The 24,721-nt window shown below is 43.9% G+C and overlaps 1 protein-coding gene and 1 pseudogene across 2 annotated transcripts in view; one reads left to right on the forward strand and one right to left on the reverse strand.

Moving 5' to 3' along the window:
- HIVEP3 (HIVEP zinc finger 3) overlaps nt 1-24,721 on the forward strand; it is a 400,522-nt gene that overhangs the window by 78,444 nt on the left and 297,357 nt on the right. For both annotated transcript variants that reach the window (XM_070404990.1, XM_070404994.1), the window contains exon 2: nt 8,190-8,301. The gene's annotated coding sequence lies outside the window, so the exon portion shown is untranslated. The remainder of the gene's footprint in view (nt 1-8,189; nt 8,302-24,721) is intronic.
- Nucleotides 563-691, reverse strand: LOC139004794 (U2 spliceosomal RNA; annotated as a pseudogene).

Below are 24,721 nucleotides of genomic sequence, written 5' to 3' on the forward strand. Positions count from 1 at the left end.
AACACTAATTCGAAAGAATATATGCATCCCTATGTTCACTGCTGTGTTATTTACAATAGCCAAGCCATGGAAGCAGCCCAAGTACGCATCACTAGACAAGTGGATAAAAAAAGCTGTGGTATATTTACACAGTGGAATACTACTCAGCTATGAAAAGAAGGAAATCTTACCTTTTGAGACAGTATGGATGCACCTGAAGAATATTATGCTAAGTTAAATAAGCCAGTCAGAGAAAGACAAATACCATATGATTTCATTCATATGTGGAATCTAATGAGCAAAATAAATGAATAAACAAAATTGAAACAGACTCATAGATATAGAGAGAGGACTGGTGTTTGCCAAAGTGGATGGCAGTTGGGGAACTGGGTGAAAAAGGTAAAAGGATTGAGAAGTACAAATTGGTAGTTACAAAATAGTCATGGGGATGTCAACTACAGCATAGGGAATATAATCAATAATATTGCTATAACAATGTTTGGTGCCAGGTGAGTATAGTCTGGAAAAGCTAAGACTCTTCAACACATGATCATCATCTTCAGATTTAAAAAAATTTGTGTTGTGTGTGTGCACCATTCCTGGAGGTACTGCAATCCCGGGTTGATGTGTGGAGTGGACAGAGCAAGCTCCTATTCCGTCTCCCTATTCCAAAAATACATCTATATATATAAAAGGCTAATATGCTAAGTGTCCATCTGACCGGTCGCTATGATGCACACTGACCACCAGGGAGCGGATGCTCAACACAGGAGCTGCTGTGACATGCACTGGCCATTTACAGAGAAATGGCACCACAGACCTGGTGCCCACAAAGCAACACTTGGCTTCCCCCAAGTGGGACACAGGCCCCACCACCATCCCGGAGCAACACTCCATGAAATTGCAGCCAATGTTGCCGAGATCCCGTGGCACAAAATATGGCCCACAGCCTAGCCCAGCCAAGCCCAGCCCGGAAATGGTTGCTGTGGGTGCCAGGTAATGATGTCACGTAGCAACACCTGGCTTCCTCTCCCTAGTGACTAGCCTTCTTGCAGTTTCTTCAGCCCAGGAACATGACTTGCCTCTGATTCTATTTTATTCATCAGTTTATTCTGATCATTAGATTTCTTATTAATTTATTTTGATTTTTAGATTCAATTGTTGGTAGAAATTTGCTGTCATTTTGTTGTTCATATTTTTTATCTTTTTCTTCTTCTTCCTCTTCTTAAAGAATACCCTTCATCGTTTCATATAATAACTGGTTTGGTGGTGATGAACTCCTTTAGTTTTTTCTTGTCTGTGAATCTCTTTATCTGACCTTCAATTCTAAATGATAGCTTTGCAATGTAGAGTAATCTTGGTTGTAGGTCTTTGCTATTCATCACATTGAATATTTCTTGCCACTCCCTTCTGGCCTGCATAGTTTCTGTTGAGAAATCAGCTGACAGTTATGGGCATTGCCTTGTAGGTAACTAACTGCTTTCTCTTGCTGCTTTTAAGATTCTCTCTTTATCTTTAGCCCTTGGAATTTTAATCATGATGTGTCTCGGTGTGGTCCTCTTTGAGTTCCTCTTGTTTGGGACTCTCTGTGCTTCCTGGATTTGTAAGTCTATTTCTTTCACCAGGTAAGGGAAGTTTTCTGTCATTATTTCTTCAAATAGGTTTTCAATATCTTGCTCTCTTCTTCTGGTATCCCCATAATATGAATATCGGTATGCTTGTCCCAGAGACTCCTTACACTATCTTCATATTTTTTAATTCTTCTTTTTTTTCTCTTCTGGTTGTGTGTTTCCTGCTTTCTTATATTTCAAATCGTTGATTTGATTATCAGAATCCTCTACTACTGTTGAATTCCTGTATATTATTCTTTATTTCAGTCAGTGTATGCTTAATTTCTGACTGGTCCTTTTCCATTTTTTGGGGGGTTTCCAGAAGATTCTTGAGTAACCTTATAACTGTGGTTTTGAACTCTGTGTCCAGTAGTTTGCTTTCTTCCATTTCTTTCATTTGTGACATGTTTCTTTATCTCCACATTTTGGATGCTTCCCTGTATTTGTTTCTGTATATTGGTAGAGCTGCAATGTCTCCTTAACACATTGCGTACCGCATAGAAATCTCTAAGACATACGCCAGGGACCGCATGTTTTTGGGCAAGCTGCACGTTATTTAAATCATCATAATGCACTTTAGGTGTTGTTTTTCAATAATTATAACATTTTTATTTACAAAAACAATTAAACAATTAAAGTTCCTAGTACTTTTTTAACGTATGGTACTGCGTAAAACATTTTCCTCTATGAAGAGGGACCAAACAAAATTTACATAAGTATCTAGATTCGCTCCTTTTTCCATGGGCATGAAAAACGAGAACACTCGTGAGTGGTCCTTAACAGATGGTGCGCAAAACACGAGAAAACTCCTGAGTGGTACGAAATGTGTTAAGTTGATAGAGTGGCCTTGTGTAGTAGGTGTTCTATAGGGCCCAGTGGCTCAGCCTTCCCAGTCACCTGAGCCAGGTGCACCCTTTTATGGGCTGTGAGCACAGTCTTATTGTAGTTGATATTTGATTGCTGTTGGTGTCACTGAGAGGAATTGATCTCCAGGCCAATTGGCTGTGTGGATCAGCTGTGACTACAGTGGGAGAGCTGCTGTGCAAGAGACACACCTGTGGAGTAGGACTTGCTTTAGTGGGGCTTTGGTACTCACTGAGTCTTCCTCTTGAGTGTGTTGCTTATGGATGTGTAGAGTTGTAATCTGGTATGGTCTGACATTGACCACTGGGTGCATGCTCTTGGGTCTCCAGGGTGGTACAAAGTCAGCCACTGCCTAGAGCCACCCAGCAGGAGCTACAGAGAGACCTGCAGATTCCTCTTCTTTGTAGCAGGTTTGGAAGTGTCCAGATGAAGCCCAGATATGAAGCAAGGCAGGCTGGTGCTGGTGCTGGGTCTTGGGCCTTTTATTGATAGGTTTGGGCCTTTTATCATTAGGTCTCAGCTGCAGCTTGAGAGATTTTAGCCTGAGCAAGGATAGTCCATTCATATGCAAAAGCTGCTGCACACAGCTTGGGTGGGATTATAAATTGGAGGAAGTGGGGTCTTAGGGAATCACCAGGGCAGAGCAAACAGAAATGGCTGCCAGTCAGCCCTGAAACTGGAGAGGTCCCAGCATAGGAACAATGGTCCCTACAAGCACCTCCGTCTGGGAGAAACCTACCCCAAAGTTCCTGCCCCGATGCCAGACAATCAGTTCCTCCTCGTATGTGTCTGTGTTCCCAAGCCTCGCCCTGGTGCTGTAGCTCAGAGGAAGTGGGACCTTGTAAGTTCATTTTGTAGTGCTGGCCTTTTAAGAGGAACAACTGGGTCTCCAGCAGCCTCACTGAGCCCCAATCCACACTGGTTTTTACAGCCCATAGTTCTTACTGTCTGTATGGACTTTTTTTCCCAGCTCTGAGACCATGGGCTGGGGGTCTGGTGTGGGTATGGGACACCTTGCTCCACTGAATGGCCTCCGCAGAGATGATCTCCCTCCCGATTGAAAAAAGCGGCACACGTGGGTGTCGGACCAGCTGTTTAGCGCCTCTGCACCTGTTACCAGACTTAGTGTGCTTTCTTCTTTACTTCTCTAGTTGTAGGACTTCCATTCAGCCAGCTTTCCAGTGGTTCTGGATGATGGTTGTTCTGTATTTTAGTTGTAATTTTGATGTGATTGTGGGAGGCGGTGAGTACAGGCATTTACCTACGTCTCCATCTTCCTTTTTCATCCTTGTTATTATTTTAATGTGGTCTTGAGATAAATGGAATTGGAATTGTCTGCCTTCCATAATAATCCTCTCATTTTATTTTTTTATTCTAGTGATTTTACTAACCGGTCCATTGAATCTCCCAAATTCTTATTAAAATAATATGAAAGTTATCTTTTAAAACTTCTTTCTAACAATTAAATTAAACTTTATGACCATGATATCAATTATTTTTATATTTAACCATACATTTTTTGGCTTTAGTCCCCATTACATTTTCTTATATAACATTTCTTCTCCTTTCTTGAGTTCCCTATTTTGGCTTATGTTTCTCCTTGGTTAGAATACAACTTCAAGTAATCATTAAAAAAATAAAACAAAGAGTATGTGGCTGATATAATTTCTGTGTCTTTGCATATGCCTTTTTTGTTATCACATATGAGAGAAATTATAGTTTGGCAGCTGGTACAATTCTTGGGTTACAATAATATTATCTTAGAATTCTATAAAAATAGTGCCACTGTCTTTTAGCATAGTGTTGCTGATGTGTCTGGTTTTCTTTCTTTTAAGTAGCTCGATTTTTCTCCCCTATCACAAAACTTGCAGTTGTATCTCTGTTCTTGGAATATCAGATTACATGTAGAATTGTGAACTTCTCAGTAATCCTGCTGCCCAGCACTCAATAGACCCCTAGGATCCAAGGTCTAAAGTTTTTCTTCAGCTCAAGGAAATGTTCTTCTAGTTCTTCCTAGATTATTGCCTTTCCCTTTGTTAATGATGTTGTCACCTTCAGGAACTCCTAGTAAACTCATATTGGATATTCTGGATCATTCTATCTTGTGTCTTATCTGATTATTTAAATCTCTTTTTCTTCTCCTATTTATGTTATTCTCTTTATGGTATCCTCAAATGAGCTGCTAAGCAGCAGTCCTGCCCCTATCCAATCTGTGAATTCTACTCGTATTGGGAATAAACTTCCCACTTTCAAAGACACTGAAAAATAACTGCCATTCTGTATGGAGAGAACCAGCCTAGTTCCTGATGTCCCTCAATTTTTAAATATTTATTATTGATATGAGAGAGAGAGAGAGAGAGAGAGAGAGAGAGAAGAGAGAGAAACATCATTTTGTTGCTTCCCAGACGTACCTACCCTGACCAGTAATCAAACCTGCCACCTTTTGGTGTGCAGGATGCTCTAACCACCTGAGCCACACCGGCCAGGGCCCTGTTGTCCTTTAATTTGCAGCTGAATCGATGCTCTTGACCTCATCCAATCTTTGGTCCTCTGAGTTTTCACTCTTTAAGGATCTTTTTTTGGAAACCTGTGCACTTTCTTCTTAGGTGGTCTGTGCAGAATTGTGAGCTTATCGGCACTCATTAGTTTTTGGTCTTCACGTCCCATCTACTCTCTAGCTTCCCCATAGTCTTCAAACTGCCGGCTCTTGATGGCTTTATATGATGGTTTCTAGCACTGTGACGGATGTTTTGGTCATTTAAATTTTTTTTTTTTTGGAGAAGTTGGAGGGAGTAAATGTATGGGTCCAATGTACCATCCTGAAACCCAAAGCCCCAGTGTGGAAATAGTAGCGGGGGTTGCATCATATGGATGGCTGGACCAAATGACACGCAGCCTCATCTGGCCCTGGCAAGGCTCATCTCTCAAGTCTAAAAAATAAAGCAGTATAATGAAAGTTTTGAAAAACAACTTTTACAGAAAAGTCCAGAGAGTAGGGTTTAATTTAGGAGAACGGAATGAGGTGAGACTTGCATGATGGACCCCATTAAACCTGCAGGAGGGACTAAGCTTAAATTATAGCCAAAAGTGATTCAGGGTGGTCATCACCAAAACCATTTAGCTCTTAGAAGCTTGTGTGGCAGTGCAAAGCCCAGTTAAGAAGTCTCCTTCTCTGGGTGAGTTTTCTGAAGGGTTAAGAGATGTTCTGTTTAAAGGCAGAGGATGGACTGAATTACCTTCCTGATTGCCTGTCATCCTAGGACAGCGGTTCTCAACCTGTGGGTCGCGACCCCTTTCACAGGGGTCGCCTAAATACATCCTACATATCAGATATTTACATTACAAATCATAACAGTAGCAAAATTACAGTTATGAAGTAGCAACGAAAATAATTTTATGGTTGGGGGTCACCACAACATGAGGAACTGTATTAAAGGGTCGCGGCATTAGGAAGGTTGAGAACCACTGTCCTAGAACATTATAATTATGACCTTGGCGCCTGTGATGTTAGATGTGATAGAAAACTCCTGAGAGCATAAAAATCTTTTCACCCATCGGTACTGATAATATTTTCTTAAGTCAGAAGATACTGTTTTTGTCAAGAACACTTTTTCCATATCTTTAAAACCAAATGGAGACATGTTTAGTTTCTCTCCTCACATGCTGGGAAGCACAAGACATTCAGTGGCTCCCTCTCTCCCTGCGGTTGGAGGCAGCGCTAGCTCTCAGCACGGATGGACACTTCCTCCCGTCCCTGGGCAGTCCCCTCCCCCAGGGCTGGTTAGAGAGAGAAGCAGGGAGAGGGTATGGGCTAGACCAGGGAGAGAGAGGAAGGACAGGCTCCCTGTGGTAGGTCAGTGCCTGTCACAGAGCCTCCGGGGCTCAGGTCTGTGGTGGTTGCAGGAGAGACCGTTCTAAGCTGTATGGCTGGTGACATTTCCGGCTGCCAGTGCCCAGCCAATCAGTGACAGGCCCAGCTAGCTAGAGCGATGACACATGAAATATGATCATTTTCTGCTAAAGAGCCTGGAAGGCGGGAGAGGGGGTGGGAAGAGAAGGGAGATGCTGTGTGTGTGTGTGTGTGTGTGTGTCTGTGTGTCTGTGTCTGTGTGTATCTGGGAGGGCCGGTTCAGGCAGCACCTGTGACAAGAGGGGATGGTGACAGTGCACTGGGCTCTGATGCTAGGGCTAGAGGGACATGCCCTGGGGAGTGGCTGTAGGAACACCAGGGTTGCTTTTCAGGGAAGTGGCTGCTGCTGGGTGGGAGCCAGAGAAGCACCCAGTGGCATTATGAAGCTCAGGGCACCTGGGATAAAAAAGAAACTGTAAAAGGCATTTTCATCCCTTCCAAACATAAGCGAGGTTAGGAGTTTTGGTTTCTTCTCACTGCTACCTCTTTAAAAGCCAAAACGAAACTGGAGTAAATATCATTTGGATGGCTCAAATACTTGACAAAAAACAACAACAAAAAAACCCCCAAAACAAAAACAAAACAAACAAACAAAAATACTCCACACAAAACCCATTTGGGCTGGGTGTTATTTATCCCCCACCCCACCCCTTTTTTCCCCTACCCTATGCTCAACCCAACCTTAACAAAATAAAGTAAAAAAACAACAACAAAAAACAAACAAACAAAAAAAACCCCAACAAAACCATTTTGTTAACAAAATCTTAAAGAAGGGCCTACGTCTGTATCTTAGGGACCCTAACGGTTCAGGTGGTAGTTTTGATTCCAGATTCTGTGTTTTTTTTTTTTAAAAAAATGTGTCTTTGAACACGATCTGGTCCTAGACTGTCTTATAGTTTAGAAGTAGTTGCCACATGGATTCTTTGGTTAGAGGACATGGCACCTGAGGGTTCACGGCAGGACAAGGCGAGGAGTGCCCTGGCATTAACTCTGCGGTGACAGAAACCCTCACTTCCTCCAGTCCCTTGGCAGGCTTCCTGGTCCCTTATCAGCAGTTAGGGGCTCATGAGGGGCGACACCCATGCTGCAGGAGTCCCCTGCACTGTCTGATCCCGTGAACATGTGTGTTCAGCAGTGAAGGGTCCTAGTGTTTACATAACATGCTGATTAGTCACTGAGGAGCTCATCACGGCAATAAATGTGTCCAGTTTTATATCTTGCATTTGCATTCTCACTCTCTCTCTCTACATATATGTTTATATATATGAAAATTTTAAAAAAGGCACTGAAAACTGAAATCATTATCACCGTGAGCATGCCTGTCTGTGGCTTTAGACACGGGACTGACTTCCTGTGCTGGGACGGATAGCTATTCAGGAGTGATAATTGGTGTACTGTATCTTTAAAAGGTTAAAACCTCTTTCAAAAAAGGTCTGGACTCATAGTGGAAAAGGCAAGCGAGGCATGGGTTGGCTCCGGATTCAGAAAACAGCTGCTGATTAGATTCTGTCTGAGGACCGAATTTATTCCGTGTTTTTCAGCAGCAGGAATTCGAGAGGGATGCTACTGTTTGGGTTTCTGATGGTGATTTATATTTATTCAGAGGAATAACAGAGGGTGGATCTGTTCCCGGCGCGAGCATGCTCACAACCAGCCGTCTCTCCCATTATCCAACTGCCTAGTTTGGTGCTTCAATGTACATGCATATTCCGTGTGCATATGTGTGTGTACCAACACGCACGCATGCCTGTGTGGACAGATGTGTGCACAGGTTCTGCTTTAAGGACAATTCTTTCAATGAGGTCTTTACCCCTTACTTGAAACAGGTGTTCATGAAAAAAATGCACACAATCCTGACTGACCGGAATAATTCCTGAAGAAGGGGCTGGATCCGTGGGTCAGAGAACGCAGGACCAGTTTGCCATCCCAAGGCCCAAGGTAGGGGACTCTGGATTTTTATTCTGCGGATGGATTCCTTGTGTTTGATTGTATTTGTTGTGGTTTTGCCTGCGGCCGCCCTGGAAAATGAAATAGCGAGTTGCGATTCCATTTTGTCATTGCATTTCTTGGGCATGGTGTCCGGGGTGCTGAGGTGCAAGGGCCCGCTTGGTGGGTGGTCGCACAGCCTGCGGTGCCCTCCGTGGGCTGAGCCGGCAGCTTGGCCTGGTGCTGGGGGAGCCAGCGAGCCTCAAGTGACCCCGCGCGTCAATCACCCGCGCGGCTCGGCGGAGGCTGCGGCAGCGGCGGCGGCTGTAACCCTGTGCGCGCCGCGCTCCTCGCTGGCAGCCGGGCACCTGCGCACTGGCGACCCGGTCCAGTGAGCCTCGGCACCCGCATTTTCTCCTGCTGCCCGGGCTGCTGCTCAGGGTCGTTCAGGCCCGCCGCGTCTCTGTGGCCCGCTTGGTGGAGAATGAGATTCGCAGGATGCTGGGTGCTTAGGCAGAAGGATGAACTTTCCCTTCTCCCCTTCATCCGAGCCCCTTCCCCCAAATGTTCCTAAAGCAAAATCACCACCTCCCTCCCCTCCACACGAAACCAAACCCAAACTCCTACTCTGTTGGGGATCCTGGCCTCACCGCTAGTCAAGCGGGTGCCCCCCCTCCAAGTTGTGCCCCATATTTTACCACCTTTTAAAACTAGAAACACTGCCGATGCTGGTGGCCCTGCGGAGGTTGTGCGGCTGCCCGAGGACTCCTGAGCGCGCGGACTGCCTGCCCCGGCGCAGACTCGGGCAGAAGAGTGTAGAGGGGCTTGGGGGCCAGGCGCCGCCTTCCTGGATGGGGCAGCTCTGGGTTACTGGCAGGTCGGTGCACTTCTGTGCTTTGGCAGACCCTCCCTTGAACTTTGCGGGCAGTGGCTGCAGGCGGAGGGTCTGCGAGGTCTGGTCGCGGGATGAGCAGCGCGTTGGTCCTCTTTCTGCTGCACACCTTCAAGTTCCTGGCAGCCCGTGGCATGGTGACGGGCAGCAGCCAGGTGCCACCCAGCCACATCATGTGCTTCGCTCGTGTTAAAATTGGCCTGCTTTTTCTGGGTGTTGGGGGAGGGGTGGGAAGAGGATGAGGTGTGAGCTGAACCGATCTCCGCGTCCTCCAGCCCTTGTTGGTGTGATTATGTGACCCCAAGTAATGATCAGACCGTGTGCCCGAGCAGCTCCCCACCCACCCCGCCCGCCCTCCCCCGAATGAAGAAGTTGGGTCCCACGTTTAAGATGTTTAGGATGTCTTTATGTAACTATCCTTATGCTGGGGGCAGGGAGAGTGTGGAGAAGAGCGAGTCATTTGAGCATCTTATGTGAAGAACAGAGGCCAAGATCACATGTCCATTGGGGACCGGGTGCAATTGGCTTTGGGTTGGTGTTGATCCGAAGACCCTCCCACATCCTTCTCACACAGTCGTTGCTGGTCTGAACTTTCATGTGGTCATTTCGCCCCTGCAAGGAGAAGGTTGCAATCACTCCTGCAGGAACCTGGGTTCCTAAGTAACAGAGAACATGAAATCGGAATCCAGGGTGACTCCCCCAGGCCCACTTGTTTTGGGTCCCAGCTGTTCTCTATGCTTCCCACCGAGGGGGAAGAGTTTCTGCCCCACTGGGGTTTCAGTTTTGCCCTGAGGTTGGGGTACACTGTAGGCCGGAGAGCAGACCTCAGATGCTGGCCAGTATGCATGCATGACATATGCTCTTTAAAGCTGTGGTGACTTGCAGGGGCTGGAGCCCCTGTACATTCTTGAATTAAAATTCTGTGGGATTTTTTTTTCAAGGTAGGAGATCAGCTGTCCCATGGAGATATCTGCAGGCAGGAGGGGAAGGTGTGTGTGACATTCAGCTCTCCCTCTTCTTTTCCCCCACTCTGCTTTGCTAATGTACTCACAGGACACAGGACTATCACATGGGCCCCTTTGTCGTGCCCCTTAGTGCCTGGGGCTGCTGGGCAGATTTATTAGTATGGTGGGGAAGTCTGTCCCCTTCAGGCTAAGATTTTTTTTCTCTCTCAACACACCAGTGGTTCTCTTCAAGGGCCAGCTTCTAAGGTGTGTGCCGGGGCAGTGGAGTAAGATGTGCTTCACTGGCACTGTTGTTGAACTGTCTCTGCCCATTGGGTTTCAGTGGCGGCGGAGAATTGTGTGCTGTCTCTGGGTCCTTGCCAAGTGAGTCATTGGGACATTTAGTGTGTGAAAGTTACAGGCAAGGAGAAGATGCACTTACTCTGAAATCCTGGCAGGTTCCAGGCCCCGACTTGATGGAAGATAACGTTAAGAAAACTGTGTGACAACTGGACAGTTTTAAACTTGTGGCTCACTTCTCCCGCTGTGAGTTCCCTGGTATCTTTCAGGTTCTTTTCTGCTCTCTGTGCTGCCCATTCAGGAGGCCCTGACATGCTGTTCTTCTTTACATTTCCAGTGGAATCAAAGCATATTTACAGATCTACAGATATGCTGGGCAGGCACGGCAGGAAACACTAGCTGTAGGAACAGGTAGCACTGGTGTTTCCAGCTAGACTTCACCAAGACCCTTGACCAGTGCTGTTCTTTATTTGTGAAGTGTGTGTAATCATCATAGCCTTTCCAAACCCACTGAGATATGGAGAAGAAAATGAGATGAGTTAAAAGGTTAACATGTGCTTTGTAGCTGATGGTTATTAGGCTAATACTACAACAGTATGGACCTCACATTTACATAATTTCACTAACCTAGTTGGGACCTAAGTTGTAAACCAAGAAAGATGCTGTAAGTCCATGAGCTACAGCTCCTGAATTTTGATCATTGCAGAAAATTTCATACCCTCTCTCAGGACTCTTTATTAGTGGAAAGTCCTAAGAGGCTTGGTTATTTGTTTGCCAAACACACCTAGCAAATTGAAAGATATTGTTAACATACCATACTATACAAGGGTTATTAAAATTTTTTTTGGTCATGTGTCAGTAAGAAGTACTAGTAATGTAAGAAACAGAAAAACTAAAAAAGAAAACTTTACATAAATTTAAAAGGCACAGGACTTCAAAGCATAGAATTTTAAGACTATTTAATGTAAGTATTTAATGCAAACAAGTCATTGAAATTTTATATATTTTGATGGGTCTTCAGGGCCCATAATTACCAATATGCTCACAATGACCCAGATGTATAAAGAGAAGTTTCAATGACATTTTGTGTGTCCAATTTAAAAGGCATGAGAATTTGAAATATACCAAAATGATTTCTTTCGCATGATGCTTAAAGGAAAAACTGCATTTATGCAAGATAACAGAACCCCCCGAGGTTTCTGGGCAGCCAGGGGCTTACTGATCAAAATTACATTATAACTATAAAGCTCTCTCACGTTGAAATTCATTGAGAAGTTTATGATCTCTTGCTGAATTCTAGCAGGGAAGTATTACACATTTGATGCTGCAGAAAATATTAAGAAGGAAACATACAAACTTGTATTGTGACAGGAGACACACTTAGAGCCTTCCAACCTGGTGACTCTAATGCTGCAGTTGGAAGTGACACAGTGATGAAAAGATGACAGGTCAACCCCAGAGGCGTGCATTTCTTACGTCAATGCGAGGATTGTGGACGTCTCACTGCCAGTGTGCCGTTAGACAGCTCATCAGAAACACAAGGTCAAGGTGTCATGGCAACACCCTCATGCTAAGCTGTGATGTTTATTCAATTCAGACATTGTGCTCAAAACTGGAAGGGTGTCTCAGTTACAGGAGCAGTGCTTAGCTTTGCCTGACTCGCTCCCAGTTTGCTTACAGTTTACTCCAAAACAAAGGCACCAGGAAAAATGAAAGGAGAAGAAAGCGATTACTGACACTTTTTAAATATAATACGTATGTCAAAATGTGAAGTCCATAATTAAAAGTGGCTGAAGAATATTGCTCAGTTTCTAGCTGCACAAAATCGCATGGTTTTTGTTTGTTTGTTTGTTTTGGTACATTACTTGAAGACATTTTTGAAATTGCTAAGAAGAAATTGTCAATCACAGGTCATTGAATATGGTCAGAAATGCTCAGAACTGTCCCAAGTTTACATAAGCAAAGGGACACTGGTGTAATAAGGTGGAGAAAAGGCTATTCTCTGAAATCCCAGGGGCTTGAAAGGCAGAGGTTGGTGGTGGGAGGTGACTCTCCAGAGGGCTGCCCTTTGGGGAGGGAAAAGTTTGAGAATAAGCGCTTGGGCCGTACGCACGGTCTGTTGATGAAGCCATGTGTGAGAGATGTGATTCCTGCCTCCTTACCAAGTGTTACAAAGTGCCAGGGGTAGCTGGCATCCTTGTCAAGAAAGGAGAAGGGTGGAACTTTACATGCAGGTGTGCAGTAGAGGTGAGCTGAGAATACCCTTCAGATTGAGGGAACACAGCCAGGGATCTTGGGAACTCTCTGAATGCCATGCATGGGTCCTTGAATTGAGGTTCACGGCCAACTTAAAAAAAATGAGTAATGTATGCAAAGAAGAGCTGATAAATAATAGGAAGATGGAAAAAATAAAAGCAGTGTTATACATCCATGATATGCTCTTCTGAGCCTCCGTCACCAAAGTTAGTCTGTTCATTCATTCATTGGACTTCCAGGCTTGGCATTTGATGCAAAGCTATCTTAAGATCAGAGGAGCTCTGATAAAAAAAAGAACTGATTTAATTTTAATGAAAGAGGAAACCTGAAAACCTCCTCAATCAAGATTCAACACTGTAGACCTTTGACATCCTCTAAGGATGCATCTCAAACCCTTGGCATATTCCCAATTTGAAAATGCGGATGTACTTGTGTAGGCTCTTGACTGCCTTCTAAATCAGGTTTCTGTCCAGAGAGAAGCGGTTCCCATGGTTATTCACAGGCCACCAATTATTTGCCTTTTCAACTTGCACTCAAGGAAATAAAGTTTCTCTCACTTTCAGGGAGTTTCTGTTTTGCTGGTTGTGTTTTGGGATGAGGAGCTTTGACAAAGCTCCCACGTGACTTGCTCTTGGGCTGTCGCTTTGCAGCACGCAGGCAGTTCACACTGGTGCTTCAGGGAAAGGATCACTGCTGCGTAGTGTGGCTGTTAGGGGGTGGTCACACATGACCAAAAAAGTGAACGTTGAATCTACAAATGCCAAATATCTGTTGGAATTGATAAAAAAAAATTGCACATGTGTGCAATCTCCCAAACTCCCCCTACTCCTTGGCCCTCAAAATACATTTCATGTGCTCTTAGAAACTTCCTCTGACTCAGCAAATCTCAGTGAGGAGACTTGGGGTAGCACAAGCTTAAGCACATGATAAAGGACTCAAATGAGAGCATCGCCATTGAAATCTAAGCAAGAGAAACAGAATATAGTCATTTACTCCATGCCCTCATTTTAAAGATTTCAAAACTTGAGAAGATTCCAGGAGAGTAAAAAATAAAATAAAACTACTGTACTTAACGATTGTACTAAATTAAAGAGCCAGAGCAGAATGTACTCTGGAGGTTGGGACTTGCTACATCTTACTAGAGAGATTCTTCCAAGAATGGTTCTGGAGTGATTTGGGTAGAAGCTCTTAGAATTTAAGTGGGTTTAAGAGTTCCGCCAATTATAGTTGAGTTGCTCATCTTTGTCAAGCAGCTGGAAAAGATATGGATGGCAGGAACCACAGCAATTTCATATGCTTCTTATTAAATTCTTTTATGAACTTCTTTTATTTATTTTTATGTTAATCCCCACCTGAGGATATTTTTCCATTGATTTTTAGGGAGAGTGGAAGAGAGAGGGAAAGACAGAGAGAAACATCTATGTGAGAGAAACACATCAATTAGTTGCTTCCTGCATGCACCCCAGCCAGGGCCCAGCCCAGGAAGGTGCTTGCAACCAAGATATGTGCTCTTGACTGGAATCAAATCCATGACCCTTTGTTCTGCAGGCTGACAAGCTATCCACTGAGCCAAACTGGCTAGGGCTGAAGTTCTTTTAAAAGAATTTTACTGAAATAGTTAATAGATACAAAAGAATACTTATTTACTGTATATAAAAGTATAAAATCTATAACTCATGTTCTCACTAGTCAATTTAAGAAAAAGAATGTTATTCTTACCTTTCAAGAGTGGCTCCCTTCTCCATCCCACCTCATCCCAAACCCAATTGAGGGATAACCATTTCCTGGACATTTCTGTTTCTTTTCCCCAGGCTTTTTTTTTTATTGTCTTACCCTCTTATATTTGCATCCCTAACCAATATCTTGTTTAGTTGTGCATGTTTGTGAATGTCATATAAATGGAGTCATACTGTCTGTATTCTTGTGCTTAGAGTTAACCCATGCATACCAGTAGGCTGCACTGATTGACAAACACCTAAAATATTTCCATATCAGTTGGTGGTCAATTTCTGCTTACCTGACTCTGCTCCTGTTCCTCCCATCACTAGGGATCCCATGAGACCTCTTCAAGTCCCTCCACCTCCTTAAGGGATTACACCTGACAGGGAGTCTTGGGACCCAGATCCAGCACTATGGCTGGGATCTCTTTAGACTAGACAGTCCCTATGCCAACTGATTGCTAAATGTTTCACTCCTGGATTAGTGCACACTGTTAAGTGTAGTGGAAATGTTTTCATTTTGCTGAACTGTAATAATTCCATTGCATGAATATATTGTGCTTTATATATCAATGCTATTATTATCACTTAAGTATTTCTTAAGCTATTATAAATACTGCTGCTATAAGCTATTATAAATAGTGAACATTCTTGTTCAAGTTGGTGAGCATTATATAAGTTCACTTAGGGAATATACAGAGGAGTAGAACTACAGGTCACAGACTATGGTCATCAATGCTACTGGAATAGTTCAAAATTAATTGTCATTATGTTAAATAAATTTCACCTAAATAAAAAATTAATTTCCATTATGTTTAACCAATTTCTGCACCTAGCTGTGGATGTAATTACTTGTTCCTATTGTTGCCTATCCTTGCTAACACTATATTTTGTTGGATATTATCAGAAATTTTTGCCGGTCTTGTGGGTGTATAATAGTGTCTTATCTGGCTTTAATTTGTATATATTTGATTACTAAAGAGGTTCAGCATCTTGTCATACACTTGTTGGTCTTTTGACTTTCTTTTTCTATTTGAAGAGCCTTTTCAAGTTTTTTGCCCATTTATTTAAAAATTGGATAGTTTGTATTTTTCTTATTTATTTGTAGAAATTCTTTATGTGTGCTGGAAACTATTACCGAGTGTTGAAAATACCTTCTCCTAATTTGTAGTATTTTTCTTTTTTAGTACTTTTAGAGTTGCAGAAATTCTGGATTTGAGTGTGTTAAAAAATTTATCAGTCTTTCCTTCTCATTTAACTTTTTGTGCCTTTTAAAGGACACCCTTCCCTATGGAAAGGTCATAAAATAGGCACTTACAGTGCCTTCTGCAATTTTCAGAGTTTTGCCTTTCATGTTCAACATTTTCCCTTGAGAATAATGTTCTCTGTGCATTTGATTATTCCTTATCAGGATTATCCCTTATTTTTTTTGTAGTTTGCAAATAGTTTTTTTAAAAATCACAAATGACACTTTAAAAAACACTCTTTCTGCATTTATTGAGAGAATTTATGTGATTTTTCCTTCCTTTAATTTGTTAATGTTGGGCAAAGGTTAAATTAATCATGTTTTCCTAGACTAGACCCGACTTGGTCATGATGGATTCATTTTTTTTAATACATAGCTGGATGTGTTTTGCTAATATTTTGTTGAGACATTTTGTATATTCATGAATGTATTGGATTGTAATTTTCACTTGTCCTATTATCCTTGCTAGGCTTTTGTATCCTGCTTATGCTAGACTTGTGAAGTGAATTTTAGAATTCCTCTTTATATATTCTCAAAAAAGAGTTAGGTAAGGCTGGAATTCTCTCTTCCCTGGAGATTAAAAAAATTATGTTTTTATTGATTTCAGAGAGAGGAAGGGAGAGGGAGAGATATAGAATCATCAATGAAAGAGAAACATCTATCGGCTGCCTCCTGCATGTCCCCATACTGGGGATCAAGCCCACAATTCTGGCATGTGTCCTGACCGGGAATCCAACCAGTGACCTCTTGGTGCATGGGATAATGCTCAACCAATTGAGCCACACTGGCCGGGCTTCCCTGGAGATTTTTAAATCTCTAATTCAGTTTCTTCAGTAGTTATTGGGCTAGTCTGGTTTTAACTATTTTTTTTCTTGAACTGCTTTTGGTAAGTTAGATTTTTTTCTAAGAATTTGTCCATTTTATACGAGTTTTCAAAATTTTTACCATGAAATTATTAATAATATGTTGTTTATCTTTTTAAGCTCTGTAGCATGAGTGGTTATGTCCCCCTTTCATTTGCAATACTATTGTGCCTTCCATATTCTTTTGTTGCGTAAATCTTTTCAGAATTTTTTCTGTTATTAATCTTTTAAAGAACCAGTTATTAATTTTCTGATTCTCCCCACCATTTATTTTATCTTCTAGTTCATTAATTTCTGTGCTAGTTTTTATCATTTTCTCTCTTCTGACTTGTTTGGTGTGACCTATTGTTTTTTTTCTTAACTTTTTAAGGAGAATGTTTGACTTTTTGTTTCTTATTATGAGCATTGTATTTATATAGTTCCACTGTAACTTCATCACACATTTCTTTGCTATGTAATATTTTAATATTAGTTGGTTCTAAATATTTTATAATTTCAACTATGATTTACTCTTTGACTCATAAATTATGTGTACCAGTGTTTCTTAATTTCCAAGCATCTGAGTATTTGTTTACGTATTTATTACAATGGTTTCTATATTCCACGATTCATTCAATAGATATGATAGTAGGTTCTTAGTCATGGAAATTATACAGGTTGTTTCCAGGCTAAGGTAGAAGACTAGTTGGTGCTAGTGAATGGGGTATATATATCTTAAATCTGCTAATAAGAGTTTTACGAGGATAGAAATGAGTAAAATTGAGTAGATAAGAGATAGTTTAGCCTTTAAATGTAGAAGTACATCGGATTATAGGGAGTTAATTCTTCTTTCTTGTTAACTTGGGATTTTCAGTTTCACACATTGTTTGTCATATTTTGATAGGACATTTTTTCCTGTTTACAGCTTTTTTCCAAGCCTGGACCAGAGTGGATTAGGATTAGAGACTGTCTCTTTTCTCTTCCACTTACTAAGAACTAGCTGCCCAGAATTACTCACTTTTACCTCTATGGATGCTTGTTTTATTTTTTCCTGTCTTGGGCCAGAGTTCTACCTTCGTGCTACTCTTACTCTGCGTTCTTAGCTTTGTTATTGAATGATAGGCCTTACCACCTGGAGGCCAACTCTCTCTAGAAAAAAAAAAAAAGCGCAAGCATCCAGTTCTTTAAGACAGGCTCTCTCAACTTAAAGCAAACAGGACATGGATGGCAGCTGGCATTTCCCGCGCCCTCCCACTGCCCATGTGACTGGGTTGCGCTTGGCTGAATTCAACTTCCATGGCTTTTGGCTGGGGTCTTTATGACTCTCTGTTGCTATGAGGGGTTTGTCTAAGAGAGCCCTGACTGATGATGCTGGTGTGATTTACTCCTAGGCAGGCATGCCCCGATACTCATTTCCTGTTGTGACTTCTGAACAAGGGCTTTGGGTCACCATTGTCCCCTTCCCTTCTGGTGAATCTGCTTGTGGTGAGTGTAGCAGATGGACATACGCGCTGCCTTGGGCCTCCTGCAGGCCCAGGGGAGGGAGCCGTGCCAGTCTCATGCTCTGTCCCTTTCCAGCTGCCCACCTGCCTTGTTCACTTCTCATCCAGCCAGGGCAGGGGCGCCCCTGATGTGGGTGCTGTCTTACTTAGATAGCCATGTGGGAACAGGTGGGATGAAGGGGTCCCTCTTTCCCTCCGTCCTCTTCAGGGTTTGAGGTGGTAAGAGCTCATCTTGCTGCTGCCTCAAAGCCAAATGACATTTGCTTTCCCTGTTCTCTCTGCCTCCCTTTCTCCTCTGCTGCAGCCCTCACCCCTGCCCCATCCCCATGTGCTTTGAAGAGAACAAGTCTAGGGTGCATGAACAGTTTTCTTGGACAGAGACAAATGACCTCCCTCCTTTCCAAGGCCAGGTAATTCTTGGAAAGACATTTCCTCTTTTCAAGGAATATATGCATAGTTTTTACCTAGAAGGCAGAAGCGACAGAGGGGCCCAGTGAGAGCCTTGTGGTCTTGCCAGCCTTCTCTGTGGGTCACTGACCAGTTTTGCAGAACATCTGCTCCCCGGAAGTAAGCTGAGGTTCAGTTGGCCTAGCTGTCTGGTCAATCCCACTAATTTGTAATGGCAGGTCTGGAAATGCATGGAGCTCAGGGGCCTGCCCCTAGGCTTGGCTGGGAGAGGGAGAGAGAAGAAGGAAGGGAGGATGATGGGAGAGAGGGAGGTAGACAGAAAGGAGGGAAGGGAAGAAGGAAAGAAGGAAAGAAAAAAGTGTGTGTGGGGGTGGGAGGGGTGGGGGTGGGGGGGGCAAAGCAAAGAAGCAAAGGAAGCAGAACTCACACAATTCTCACTTAAGTTTCAGAGACCAGCATGTCTCAGGTGGGATTGTATGACTTCAGGTCTCTTTTTAAAATGGAGTATAATGAACACATAATAAGATTCACCTTTTGCCGAAACCGGTTTGGCTCAGTGGATAGAGCGTCGGCCTGCGGACTGAAGGGTCCCAGGTTCGATTCCGGTCAAGGGCATGTACCTGGGTTGCGGGCACATCCCCAGTAGGAGATGTGCAGGAGGCAGCTGATCGATGTTTCTCTCTCATCGATGTTTCTAACTCTCTATCTCTCTCCCTTCCTCTCTGTAAAAAATCAATAAAATATATTTAAAAAAAAAAAAAATAAGATTCACCTTTTAACTCAACGAATTTTGACAAACATCCACAGTGATATAGCCATACTGCAATCAACACACATAATGTTTTAATCATCCCTGTAAGTTCCCGCGTGCCCTCTGCAGTCCTCACACCCTCTTTCTCTGTCAACCACCCGTCTGTTTTCTGAAACTATAGTGTTGCCTTTTCTAGAACTTCATGGGGACAGATGGAATCCTACAGTATGTACTGTTTTGCTCCTCTTTCACTCAGCATCATGCTGTTGAGATTCATTCATGTTGTGTGCATCAGCTGTTCATTCTTTGCCTTGCGGAATAGCATTCCGTTGTATGGAGGTACCACAGTTTGTTTATCTACTCACCATTGATAGAAATTTGGAGTGTTCCAAGTTTTTGGCTATTTAAACAAAGCTTCCATGAACATTGATATACATGTCTTTGTGTGTACACATCTTTCCATTTTCTTGGGTAGATGGGTGATCAAGTCTCTTTTCTTTATTTTTCCAGCAACTAGAATGCCCATTTCATGCCTTTGTGCCTATCAGCCTGTTACCATGCGGCCCCTTCCGTTTCCCATTTCATGGATGAGCATCAAATCATAGAGGGATTTTGGACACCTGTGCTTGTCCCTAGTATACCCTTCAGACACTATATTCTTATTGTTGATCTTTGACACCCTAACTGGAGGAGAAACAATATGGCGTAGGAATTTAGAGCACAGGTGTTGGAACCAGATGCAAGGGTTTAGATTCCAACTCAGTCACATACTGACTGTGTGACCATGGACAAGTTACTTAACCTCTGTTAGCCTCAGTTTCCTCACCTGCAAAATGGGGATAATAAGAGTACCTACCGAATGGGGTTGTGAAGTATCTGTAGATAAATAGATAGATGATAGATAGATAGTTAGATAGACAGATAGATATAGGTTGGGGGAAAAGTAGGTTTACAGTTGTTCATATGGAAAATAATACAATAGTTACTAAATAATAATACAAGAATAAACTGTTTTGAGTACTAACAACTGTAAACTTACTTTTGCCCCACCCTGTATGCTTCTCCCATAGCAAATACTACATTGCTGAATGATTCGATGAAAAGGAATATCAGGGTCTGGAGTGCACATAGTCAGATATCCTCATGATGGGACTGGAACAGTCTCCACCAACTGCTCTGTTGCCGGCACCCTGGCCTCTGAGCTCCCATTGGACAACGAGCACTGCCTCCACAGTGGTAGACAGACCTTTCCCCTGGTCACCTACCAACTCTCCTCCCAGTGGGGTGCTAGCTGCCCCCTCTTACTCCTTGGATTGAAGTTCTGTTTCCTTTCTCCTGAGTGTTTATTACTCTTTGAAACCATAACTACAAGTTGCAAGGGCTGCCACTTGTTGTGTCCCTGTTCCTTCTCTCAGTTTTGCATCAGACACATAATGCTTCCACACTTGTAGGAAGCAAGGCCTGGAAAATCTGAAATCCTTGTACCCTGGTTTGCATGAATCTGCCTGCATCACAAGGATTGAACTCTAAGTTGGTTAGTGATGTGGCAAGAGGCTCACAGGCCCAGAAATACTTTTCCCACAATTCTTTCCAGGATGTTACTGTCAGGGCGCCTCCACAGTGGTTAGGGTTGTAGATGCCCATCCCCGAGCCCTGTCACTGCTGAAAACCAAGGACTGGGGCTCCCTTGGATGGGGACTCTCTTCTTAGGATGGGGGCTGTGAGGCCCACTGAGTGCATAATTAAAAACAAGGATTTAGCCTCACAGCCCTGAAGTGAGAAACACTTTCTGGATCTGACCTTTTCATCTCTCTGAGAATAAGATAATTCAGGGCCAGCGTGATCAAAGAACTAGAGAAATAAAAATGTGGAAATGGCCCTTGATATCACCAAAGTGAGGCAGTTGAACAGAAGCTTCCTGTGGACAGAATGAAGCTCCCAAAGCATGACCTTCCGTGGGTCTGTGGAGCCTGTAGTGTCTAGAATCAGAGTGGTGCAACGCAGCATCCATCTTTCATGAGGCTCTCTGGGTAAAGCCTGGTATTAAGCGTTTTCCTCGAATAAGCTCAGTTAATGCAGCCCGGAGAGTAGAAGATGACCATCTGCCCTTAGAGCAGTGGTTCTGCCCTAGAGGGTTCTGATTTTCTTGGTCAGGGGTGAGGCCTGGGCATTTGGACTTTTAAACACTCTGCCAATAACTTGAATGTGCAGCCAAGGCCAGGAATGCTTTACAAATGGGAATCAAGCCTTCAGAGGTCAAAGTCACTGGCCCAAGGTCACACAGCTGTGAGTGGAGTGCAGGATAGGAGCGAAGGCCTATGTGACTGCATCACTTGGCCCTGAGCACCCAATGCTTTGCGCTGATGGGAAAAGTGTCAACACTGGCTCCTGGGGGCCAGGCAGGAAACGGTCAGTAGGGATACAAATATGCTGATGGCTTTCCCAGTGCTTCTTTGCTGACCCAACACTCTTTAGAGTCTGAGCGTGTGTGTGCTCTGAGTCTGAAAGGTTCCCAGGACAGAAAGCCTCGGCTCGGGGCCAGCTCAGCAGAGGAACATGCCATACGTCCTTCAACTCTTGGTCTGTGCTTAACTTGGTTGCACCTGGGTCCAAGGAAACAAGTATGGATGTTTCTTGAATTCTATTCTAGTATGATCCATAGCCAGGGTCAGCACGGCAGGAGAGGGGACAAGTCAGGTGAGCGGTGGTCATTTCCATCCCTCCCCTCCAATAACTGCAATAATGGGACTCCTAAGGACCGAGTGCCTACTGTATGCATCAGGCACTGCTCTGAGGCCTTATACCAATTTCCTCATTTTAGCCTCAGGAAGTCTGTGAACTGAGCACAGAGAACTCGGTGGCAGAACTGAGGGTAATCTTAGGCAGCCTGACTCTGGAGCTTAGCTCTTAACCATCAAACTACACTGCCTCTGATGGACCCTATTTTGCCTTGTCCTTGAATTGTTTCAGGAATATCATCTGGTCTCCAGCCTGATGATAAACTTATAGCGCAGAGGTGGAATCATAACAGGTGTTTGGTAAATGTTAGTGCTTTTATTTTATTTCAGTTGATTTTATTTCTGAGGATTCCACAACATCACAATACCGAATCATATTCAGCATGTTCCAGGAAGGTAGCATAGGTTAATGAGTTTTCTATTTCTCGACTTTTACATGTTTCTAAATACGCTGAGTACTTTCTTAATGGTTGCATCTCACATTCAGTATTTGTACCTGTACGAAATTCACATCCTTATGGTTTTCCAAGAAGAGTGCTCTGTGTACTCAAGGAGCCTTGATAATTCCTTTAAAGGGTTATTTTCTAGAACAGAAATGATTCTAAACCAGCCCCTCACCACTAGTGCATTTCCATCAGTGTTTCTGCCTATAGCCACGCACTTTCCAGCTCTTTCTCTCTCTTATTAATTAGCTGACCTCTACTCCCTGTTCCCAGTTCATTCATTCAGTACTCAATAGTAAACAGGTATTTCTCGAGTTTCTATTCTGTGCTAAGCATTCTGCTAGGTCTGTGGAGTACAGTTGTGCGTAAAACACACAGGTGCTTGCCCTAACACACCTTGCTTCTAAGAACACCTCTGACTTGCATATCTATTAATGCCAATGACATTGCTCAGACTTCCTCTTTTTCACCCTCTGAGAAGGATTTTAGTAAGTTTAATCAAAAGTCCAAGTCTTCTTTCCTTCCCATGGATTCTGAGAACCGCCCCCCCCCCCCCGCCCCCCCTACTGGGTTTCCTCCTACTTTTTGACCTGCTCCTGCCTGGTCTCCTTTGTTGCTTCCTCCACCTCTCTGCTTGGCCATTAGGGTCTGAGTGCCCCAGAACGCTCTTCTTCCTGTAGACTCTCCCCTGGTGAACGCTCCACCTCTCGTTTCAGTTTCTACTCATTATCTGGGCTGTAAATACAATCATTGTCTCCACTTCTCCACTGGGATGAGTCAACATGTGCACAACTCAGCTCAGTATCTGCTCCCAGCCCCTTCCCAGCCACCCTCTACCCAGCCCCTGCCCTCAGCTTTTGTGTGTCTCCTCTTCAGATGTCCCCTGTCTTGGTAAGGGACACCCTGTCCCCCCAGCTGCTTGAGCTAGAAACCAGACTTCTTCCTTTGCTCTACCACCACCCATCACGCTACCCATCACACCACCCATCACCAAGTCCTCTGATTCCTCTCCTAAGGAGTGTGCTTGTATCCTCCTACTTGTCCATTCTGACTTGCATTCTACCTCTTCAGGCTGGCTGCTGCAAAAGTTTGCTAACTGGTCCCCACACCCTGCCTTGACCCTTCCAGGCTGTTCTCTGCCTTGGTCATGTCAGAGCTTCTTGCTGAAGAAAAGATGGCAGAAAATTCTTCACATGGCCTGCATGGCCCTAGAACAGTGGTCGGCAAACTGCGGCTCACGAGCCACATGCGGCTCTTTGGCCCCTTGAGTGTGGCTTTTCCACAAAATACCGACTTCTGTGCACGGGCCACGAAGTTTCAATCGCACTGTACGTGCGCGCCTGCACGTGGTATTTTGTGGAAGAGCCACACTCAAGGAGCCAAAGAGCCGCATGTGGCTCGCGAGCCGCAGTTTGCCGACCACTGCCCTAGAAGGTCGACCCCTGCCCACTTCCCCAACCCCATCTCAGCCACTTTCCCTTACCCCCTCTGCTGGCTTTCCTAAACAGCATGTTCTACCCCAGTTAGGAGCTTTGTATGAGCATCTCTTTTTCCCTGGAAAGCATTTCAGGGAGGTCCTCTATGGCCAGGCCCATATTGTTTGTGAAGACACTGCTTTTTAAAAATATATATATTTTTATTGATTTCAGAGAGGAAGGGAGAGGGAAAGAGAGATGGAAACATCAATGATGAGAGAGAATCATTGATTGGCTGCCTCCTGCACACCCCCTACTGGGGACTGAGCCGAAAACTCACCCGGGCATGTGCCCTGACCAGAAATTGGGAATTGAACTGTGACCTCCTGGTTCATAGGCCAATGCTCAAACATTGAGCCACACCAGCTAGGCAGAGCTGCTTTCTTTTTCCCTAAATGGTTGTGATCAGTATGGGGGCAGAGACCACCACTGCTTTTCTATTGCATCTCTGTGGGGAAGTTTGGAAGAGGTCTGGGCTATGACATCAGGTGGGGAGGGGGCAGGGAGTGGGGAGAGAGGGAGTGTAGGAAGTCTATCATTGGTGCAAGCAATAAGGGGGTACATGGTCTGTCGACAATTTAAAAGCAAGAATAAAACCAATTAAAAGTCTGTTTGCATTATGCCATCACCAACACCAGAACAATGCTGCTGATAAAATACCCTCCCCACAGGGACAGCTGCTGCCCACCTCTTCCCTCAGCTGGATCTAGGAATAACTCCTGGGATCCACCAAGAAATAGTAGCAATGACCACTGTTTACTGATCACCTGTGCCAGATGCCTGGTTGCATGGGTGACTCTTATTACATAACTTCTCACAGCAGGCCCATGGCACAGGCATTATCGTACCCACTTTAAAGGAAACTGAGACCAAAGGGGCACATCTGGAGCAACAGGCAGAAAGCCCTGAGCTCGGTT

This window comes from Myotis yumanensis, unplaced genomic scaffold (assembly GCF_028538775.1).
Source record: "Myotis yumanensis isolate MYYU_CA2020_CCGP unplaced genomic scaffold, mMyoYum1.0.hap1 SCAF_2, whole genome shotgun sequence".
Classification (NCBI taxonomy): Eukaryota; Metazoa; Chordata; class Mammalia; order Chiroptera; family Vespertilionidae; genus Myotis; species Myotis yumanensis.